This window comes from Salmo trutta, chromosome 24 (assembly GCF_901001165.1).
Source record: "Salmo trutta chromosome 24, fSalTru1.1, whole genome shotgun sequence".
Lineage (NCBI taxonomy): Eukaryota > Metazoa > Chordata > Actinopteri > Salmoniformes > Salmonidae > Salmo > Salmo trutta.
Window position 1 is genome coordinate 15131939 of NC_042980.1, and position 9702 is coordinate 15141640.

The following is a 9702-nucleotide window of genomic DNA, read 5'->3' on the forward strand; positions in this document are numbered from 1 at the left end:
GGAAGGACGCCCTGTATTTTTGTAGTGGCTGTTTGACACTGACATTATGGGGTATTGTGTGCAGGCCAGTGACTCAATTTAATCCATTTCAAATTCAGGCTGTAACACAATAAAAATGTGGAAAATGTCAAAGGGTACGAATACTCTCTGAAGTCACTGTAAGTGATCGACAAAGTTATCTTTATTTCAGCCCCTTGTAGAGCATTGGCAACAAAAAAAATTAAGTATTCTAGTCATGATCCTGTTAAGAATCTACTGTATTGACACAATTCAGTGCAATATACAATACAGAGAGCATAGAGTTCTACAATAATGTGTATGCCCAAAAGGGCAATGAGTATGGCTACCTTCTCGGTCTCCGAGATGGGGAGAGGAGGCAGCAGGAGAGATTTCTTTCCTCCAGCAGGCTACAATGATTTTTTTTGTGTGCAGTTATGGTCCATCATTATTAAATGTCTCTTGTTGGATGGGAGAGGCGCTTTATCAAAAACAGCCATTCATCAGGCGCTCTGCGAGACAGCTCACATCTGACCTCTGCTGCAATAATGCTGCATCAAGTAGGCCAACTACCCAGTTTAGCGGCAGAGCAGGGAGCAGGGGCCGGCTCCAAGATTAAGTGCGCTGTTTCAGGTTTTCATTCCCAGGGGCTCCGCCGGCTGATGTTGTATTGATTGCAAAAGTTTACCAGTAAGTATCACAAACAACAATAGCCAGGTCAACGATCGGTGATGCCTGAACCACTATTCCCCGGCGGGGGGCTGCACGTTCAGGGCTAAAGCACTGCCATCATCATGGCTGTGTGCAGGGCTGTGAGAGCGCTCGCCCGGGCTGGGGGGAGAGGAGAGGGCCGCTCCGCACTGGGCTGGGCTGCCTGCTCCTTCTGACATTTAGGAAAGCGATATGTCAGTGTGAAATGAGCAAGCGTGAGATAATTATAAGCCTTTGCATTATAAAAGGCTGCATCGACAAACTGTCCGCCTGCCACCAAGCAGGGCTTGCCTGTTAGTTGCTCCTAAGTACTCCTTCTCCAATTTAATTGCCAACAAATGTTTGTAACTCTTTTTTTCCAAAAGCATATACACCATTGACTTTATATATATTTTTCTATAATTTATGAAAATTGGGAACCTAAACCGAACACTGATCATTACCTATCCTTCTCAAATTATTCCACATTCAAGGAAATAAGAAAATGGCAGTAGCACCAGATTACAGTATGTTTTCTCGAGGAGGAAAAGCACACTGACATGAGTGAAGGGAGTGAATGTGAAGTAGAGGATTCACCCTGAGGCCATCACTGGCTGGCTGAATGATAGCGCATCCTTGGCCCTGCATGAGGGACAGTACACAACTCTCCATCACAGTGCCATCAGACCATTACCAGGGGACTGCGGCTTGGAGCTGCACCGAGCAGGCCTCCTCCACTGCCCCATGGAGCTAATCATGTGATTTGATGCAATGACAGAGTAATGACACAGATTGGTGGTGTGTTCAGCTTCCCCCTGCTGGAGGCTCACGAGGAGGCGCTGGAGCCACTGTGAGGAGGCAAGGAGAGCAGAGAGCCGAGAGAGAGAGAGAGAGAGAGAGAGAAAGAGAGATAAAGTACTATGCAACACTACTGTAGACGTGAAATGCTGCTGATAGTCTACAGATTTGTTGAGCATCTATAGATGGACAAATGATGATAAATGATATATATGATATATATCGAGATGCTACTGAAAGGCTAAAGATATGCTGTTGAAATGCTGCTGTAGAGCATGTACAGATGGACTATCAAATAAAGTGTTACCTTTTTAATAATCATATAACTACTTAACTAGTTACTCCAACCGTGCTGCACACACCAGACCCACACAGGACAGGGCCTCCAGGGGGCCCCCATTGATTTTGCTAGTAACTCTCACTCAAATATCCTTAACATGGCATAAGTCATGGCAAAATGTGTAGAACTGCAGGAAACTTGCTTTAGGAAATTCACTTTAAAACTAAAAATGTTCTCTCCGCAGTCAAGACTGGGGCCACATTTGTTGGGGGCCCCCCAACCAAATATCACTTAGGGCCCTCAAAAGGCTAGAGCTGGCCCTGATGATCATGATCTAGAAATGCTTAACTTTGTTTTCTTTATTTGGTCCCTCCAACGTGTCTACTCACCCCCACTGTTGAACTGGCTTTCAAGGTGAGCCACAGGCCAGTCGTGATGCTTGAGCCGCAGGTTGCGTGCCTCTGGTCATTTGGTTCATCCCTGAAAAATCTGCTAGCTGGAGCTCGTCTGAGTGGTTGGCTGGAGCTCGTCTGAGTGGTTGGCTGGAGCTCGTCTGAGTGGTTGGCTGGAGCTCGTCTGAGTGGTTGGCTGGAGCTTGTCTGAGTGGTTGGCTGGAGCTCGTCTGAGTGGTTGGCTGGAGCTCGTCTGAGTGGTTGGCTGGAGCTTGTCTGAGTGGTTGGCTGGAGCTCGTCTGAGTGGTTGGCTGGAGCTCGTCTGAGTGGTTGGCTGGAGCTCGTCTGAGTGGTTGGCTGGAGCTCGTCTGAGTGGTTGGCTGGAGCTCGTCTGAGTGGTTGGCTGGATATGTCCTCACCCCTAGTAGCTTTAACTGATTCACTAAGATCTGCCCACTATAGTGTTGTCCTGTCAGAACGTGATGTTGAGGCCCATTACTATACACTTTGTCACCACCACTCACACGCACACGGACAGACAGACAGAGACAGACAGACAGACAGACAGACAGACAGACAGACAGACAGAGCGAGACAGAGAGAGCGAGACAGAGAGAGAGACACCGACAGAGAGAGAGGGAGAGACAGAGAGAGACACAGACAGAGAGACAGAGAGAGAAACAGAGAGAGAGAGAGAGAGAGAAACATAGACAGAGAGAGAGCGAGACAGACAGAGAGAGAGAGACAGACAGAGAGAGAGAGAGAGAGAGACATAGACAGAGAGAGAGAGAGAGAGAGAGGAGGCGCCGCCACATGGTAGAGCATCGTTCAGGAGATCACCAAGTAGTCTCACATGTGAAATCAAGATTAATGGGGATGTGGAGGGATTCTTTTTATGTCCTCAAGTAACTATATTTCTCTTAATGAGGTACATTAACAGTAATAGAACTACTGAGAAGTACAAGCCGTTAATTAATGCCTCCACAGTCATCACCAGTGGATGGGAGGAGCTGGTCAGTGGGGCCCATTGGACCAAAGATTATAGGTGCAATCTATAAGATTTTTCATTGCTCTGTGCTAATTGATCAACTTCTGGAAGAATATGAAGAAGCTACTAAATGAATAAACTAGCTAATAGCAAGTCCCGTGTTACAAACCTCATCAAAAATACATACATTTATTTGCACAGATGTGAAATATTTGTTATTGTTACACTGACAGTGAAAAAAAATGATTGCTGAACATTTGATTTCTTCCCAAAATTCATTTAATGTTCAGAATAGATCTAGTATAAATCACACAGAACGCACCTTTTAAGGGGGTTTATTTTGCCTTTTGAAATGCAATATATTTAGTTATCTTAGGTGGTCTTCTATCGCATTCTTCTGAAACCCATTTCCATACACACTCTACTGCTCTCTCTCCATCTCTGCTGGCTTATCTGGGCTGTAATCCTGGCTGTAATGTTCTCTTGTTAGGCTAGCAGTGTTGGCCCACACCCGTAGCAACAGAGGGAAGGCCTGGGGCACCACTGGAATTAATTACAGACAAAAGCGATGGTGTTTGCAATTGTCATGCCAAATTATCACTAGCCATTTAATGTACCTCATCTCAACTGATCCACACTAGCTGAACTGCCTTAGGGCACCTATTCTTCTTTTTCCAGGGGTGGGTAGGGGATGCTCGGTGGGTTGTGAGTGTGTGTGTGTGTGTGTGTGTGTGTGTGTGTGTGTGTGTGTGTGTGTGTGTGTGTGTGTGTGTGTGTGTGTGTGTGTGTGTGTACGGGGGAGTCCACATCTGCTGGGGGCCTGCCTAAATCCTGGGCTGGAGGCAGTGTACTAACAATGCCCCAAGCAAATAAAACGTGTCGACCATAAGGAATGACCCCCCACCCCCACCCACCCCACCCCCACTCCCTCCAGCCCCTCCATCCCCTCCAGAGAGACGTTCAAAGCCCGTCCTGACATCTTTAATTCTGTCACTCTGGTGATGATAATCCTTGATGTGTTTAGATGTGCTGTCAGTGGCCATTTGCTCCACACCAACGTGCGCCTCCACACAGGGTCGCTTTGCCGTAGATCCTCAGATCTACTCCTTCAAAAAACACATAACATACAAAAGTCCATGGTTTTCAAATAACGTTCGGAGGTGTCACACATCGAATCCGAGAGATAGCAAATATTCTCTCTCTCGGTGTGCATGGCAACTGCCCATTAGCACACGGATTGAGGCGCAGTGTGGGAATCTCAGCGGAGCTGAGGAATACTTAAAATCATTTAGTTGTTTTCTTTAATCCTGCCATTTATATGGCTTCTTATATCAAAAGGACACCAGGCCTTCCCAAATGTACACTTACACATAAGCCACCATTATTTTTCTGCTTGTACAGCAGAAAACCTAATACCTTAGTTCAATAATAGTACGAAAGGGACAGCTTACCCATAGTGCAATAGAGTTATTCCACCACTATGAGCAATTCTATGTTGTCGAAAACACAACACAGACCTGTGATACCTCAAATTGCCAAGGCAAAATAGGGATAGCTACGGTAATATCAATGATATCTAGAACCCTATACAAACATATTGGTTTCTTTAATAAGATAACCATCTGACAATTAGTCACTGAGTATGAATGAACGACCTATCCCTCTGAACGGCCTCGCCGCTGATGTTTTGACCATACACCTATAAGCGCAAACCCTATGTCCACATGCGCACACATTCATAGTGACGCTTCTCCACCGTCCTGAACCTGCTACTGAGAGTGTATTTTCAAGGATGCCGACAAACAAACAACAACAACAAAAAAAAGGGGGGAAAAGCCACAGAAACGTGAAGGACACAACGGGTTACTCTCCAAGGGACTGCATTCATTCCTGCCATTGTCATGCAAGCCCGGTTGTAAGTAATAATGTGGCCTTTAATGACGGAATGATGGACCTGCCAAACACTGCTCCTGCCATATACTGTCTGCATGTCCCTGCCGGCAGCCGCTCAGATGCCCATCTGGGACATATTAGCATATCCTCGTCAATCCACAGCCCGCTTTAACATAATCCATATTTGTTGGGTAAAGTCCAACAGTGAGCCTCCAGTACAACGGTCATATGATGCTATGACACACCGCAACCTGCTCACATAAAGCATGCTTGGGCAGCTAAGCAATTCAGAAATGCAAATATCAGGGCACACGGCTCTCTACCTTGTACCTAGAGGGACAAATCCCTTTTGGCCAGACATCTCCAGACTGTTGCCTTGGTATTCCTCCACGACTGTTCGTGTGATTTTTATTCTAAGTGTTAGAGACAGAGGGGGGAGAACAAAAAGAACCTGCTGTCATGCCTGGAAGTGAGTGTGTAAAATACATTTAGTCACTGAGGCATGGTACAGTATGCTTCACCTATCAGAGAAATAATGCCGTATTTGGATACACATTTGCTTGGTAAACATGTTGCTCTCTTTCCCTAAAAGGCACAGCCCGGGTTGAATTACCTTAAAGCCCTTCGCTGACTTATTAGTGCTGTTATTTGCATGCACTTGCTGGAATATGTCGTCCTTACGTCAACATGTGTAGCTACACAAGATGGCTTCCTACGCGGCTACTTGCTATGTGCATTCTAGAAACTGATAGTGATCTAGCACTGCACCGTCAAGCAGATTGGTTGTCACTGACAGGAAAACACTGCAGTGGGTTGATGGTATCATCTGGAAAGATTGTCAACCTGTGCCTTCGCGTACATCTCCTGCACGAACCAGTCTCGTACAGAAAACGCTCCCCTCATTCATTTCTCTGTATAGATGACCTCGTATCAGTTAGATGATCAAAGATGCAACATCATGGGTCCTGGGTCATGGTCGGTACCCAAGGAAAGGAAAGCCACATACATGTTCAGTCACGTACAACACAATGAAGAAGACAAATGGGTAATGAACGTGAAATGTATTTGAACAGCTCGTACAGAGTCGTACAATAAAAGCGGCTCAATATTTCCTCTGATCATTCTCTCGACATCAAAGAGGGGTGTAATAAACCTTTAACCTGCCCATTAAGCACATTCGTTCTATATAAACTGCAGATCCTACAGCAGCACTCTCTGGTAAGACACTATATGGACACGGTGACCTTTTCAACTTTGGGCGAGCTGTCATCGATGTCAATCTTAATGAGATCCTAATCTAGATCTGGAAAGTGCATCTTGCTGGCAGACCTGCTTCTCATGAAATGAACTAGCAAGTTAAGTACATGTATGGGCATATTACAGCTAAAAGGTTCCTGAACAAGTAATTTATCAACTTCAAAGGCAAAGCTGTTTACTAGTGTAAATATAGCAATGAACCTGTTCTTTTCTCCAATATTGGAACTCTGGCAATAAAAAGGATACTGTCCAAAGCAGAGTTAAAACCAATACAATCCTCTAAATGTTATCTGGCTTACATCTAAGGAGGGTATATCCATCTCTAGAAACTATTTCCAACAATATAATTGTTGACAATTTAATAAACATTTTGTCTTTAACATACTGCCATTCCAAAAATTGTCTTTATTTTGATGCTGAGGGGTTTGCTTTACAAAACCATCCCACTGGTTAATTTTCAAGAAACGTGCGACACTATATTTGTCCAGATATCTCACTGTTGTGATTTTTTTTTTTTAAGTTGGCTACATGGTATAGTCTACAGATAGAAATTCAGCAGAATTCTGCTAGCCACTAGAAAACAATACCTGTCATAGACCATCATCACATAAGCCTTCTGAGATATCAACTCAGAGAACTTTTAACCCAGGAATTTCAAATCCTTCTGTCAAAGAGGGAGCAGAGATCCGGGGATCATGACACTTTAGTCGGCAGCAGTCACACAGCTCTGAGCTGGCTGCTACTCCAGCTGGACTCCACTGCTTGGCAGACAGGGCCAGAGGGGAGGGGGGCATTTTAGTTTGCCTTGTACTTAAACACACTGAAATTGATTCCACTTATATCAGCATTCACATTGTTCTAGAAGAATACATTATAAATGCTCCCTGGCATTGTTCACAAAGTAAATAAAGCGCATACTGCTGTCTAAAGCTGAACAAAGTGGAATAAACAGCAACATAAAAAAGGCTGGAATTTTTTGGAGACCTGTCAATTGTCAGATCTACCTAGTAGAGCTTATACCAGATATGTCTAGCTAGAGACGGACTCAGACAGTGGACGCTGTATTTTAATTAGATTCACACCACTGCGCTCGAGGGCATCCCACGCCAAATGTACCGTATCCATACACACCCTCGCTCATTCATTTCACAAAGTTGAAGAAGGAACTTCCTGTGCCTCCCTTTCACCTGCAGAGCAATTACAGGATGAGAGCTATTAAGCATCAAGGCATCACACTTCAACATCCCTAACAATCCTCCTAAAAATGCAACCCCCCCACCCCCCCAAAAAACGATGAAACAAACAATGAAAATTGCCCAATTTGAGCTGCGTTTCGGGAGAGGTGAGTAGGAGCCCTGCAGTTCACACACCTCCCCTAACCCAGTACCCACAACGAGGAGCCGGAGAGGGCCTCGTCTCAGAGGGGTGTCATGCTGCATGTCATCAGACTGCTTAAATTGCACTGCCAGTGGATAAGCAGCAGGGGTCACATGAGGCCCAGTGTGGACTGCAGTATGTAACGCTTGGAGGACCACGTTCTGAAGGCCAGCCAGTAATGACCGCCAAGCCGTCCCAACAAAGATAGAGGGGGAGCTGTTTTTGTGTTTTTATTTCAACATGCGCGCGCACATACACACAGTGGATAAAAGGCCAAGTGAAGCCCCTCTGTGTAACCTTACAGAGAGTGCAAGGTTTTGCTCATTTGGAGTATACATGATCAATATATCTACAGCATGTCAATCTTCAAGAAGGCAACTGAGTTTGGTAGGGTCCATTTCTACATTAATATAATCAAACAGGATAGAGTATCACGTTTAGCTAAATCTCTGTAAAGGGCATAGCCGAGGCCGAGCAACTGCTGTTGTAAACCCAAAGCCCACATGTGACTTCCCCAGGCCTCAGTTGGGCAGACAGCAGAGGGAGTTAACAAAGCTAATTAGGAGAGGCTGACATGTTAAAATGAGCTGCGGCTCGGGAGCCAGCTCTATCACATATGTTTCCTTTGTGGCGGGTGAAGTGGCTCCTTTGTTTGTGAATTGATGGCGTTTCGCTCGGCGGTCCCTTTGGGGAGAGGCACTGACCTGCGGAGGCCTCGACAGCGAGAAGTGGCTCCTTCTCGGTCTCTCCAACGCCTGCGCCTCCAGCTGTCCCACTCCCTGCCCTCCCCAAAAACCTCCCCCTCTCAGAGCCACGGAGGCCCAGAGAGATGGGCAACACCTGTAAAAGAGCGGGCACCCCCTCCACCCAGGCACCCACAGGCAGCCTGCCCACCTGCTACTGAGCTCTCTGGGCCCTGCAGCTTAAACGCTCATTTTGTGCCTCTCAGCACGGGACTTATTGATATAAATAGCTGTGCACAAAGTGCACACTCTGTTTTCTCTTGGTCTGGTGCAGTAGGTGTGTGTGATTATATTCAATGTGTGGCTCTTTCAGGGAGGGATGAAATATGAGCAGACTGGACACAGGGTAAATGACAATCAAAATGACCAATCACTGATGGTGATGACAGTTAAAGTTACATTTAGTATAGTGATGGAATTATATGTAGACCTACGTGATTTTGTCACCCCATTTTAGGAATTGACTTGAAATGTAAAATGCTAATGTATTTGTTTTAAATACTAGCGCTCAATAACCTTGTCATTTGTCATGATTCAGGATTGTCAACCTTGCTCTGTAAACAAAATGTTAACAGTGTCCTTGAATAGAGCTATCCATGTGGCAAGTATCAGATACAACCTCATTTGAAGTAATATTGAATACAGTGTGGAGTCTGGAGTAGATAGGTTATGTTAATATTTCAGATGTGATTCTCCAAATACTGTTCAGATTAAGACAGACAGTTTACATCTGAATAATTTTTTACATTTTTTTAAATCATACAGACTGAGTAAGATTAGTTCATTATCATTTACTTATACATGTAATTACAACTGAGTTAGTTTAAATATGAATAATCAGAGGGAACCTTTACTCTAAAGCACAGGGGCCCGGGCATCGAAGAGTTAACTTGTTTTATTGGTGTGTAAACAAAGCTCCAAAAAAGTCCATCTCTTTCACCCACCTAAACCTACATGGCAACAGATTAATCTTCCCCTATTAAGATGACAACACAATTTGCTGAGAAGTTCACTGTAAATAAATACGTTGAGGAGGAGATCATACGTCAGGCTGCAGGCTGGGCTATGCCATTACAGCAGGACATTTGTTTCCATACACACTGGAAGCCATTCAGGGGATGGCATCACCTTCATGAGGCGAAAGTGAAATCTGGGCCCGATGAGGAAAATAAGGACATCAGGACAACCACACATTAACTTTCATCACGAAAGTCATTTCAACCACCAGGAATATAGAGGCTCCTTCTCTCCTGCTCATAAAAGGGGAAAGGTGTAATACACAGTTTT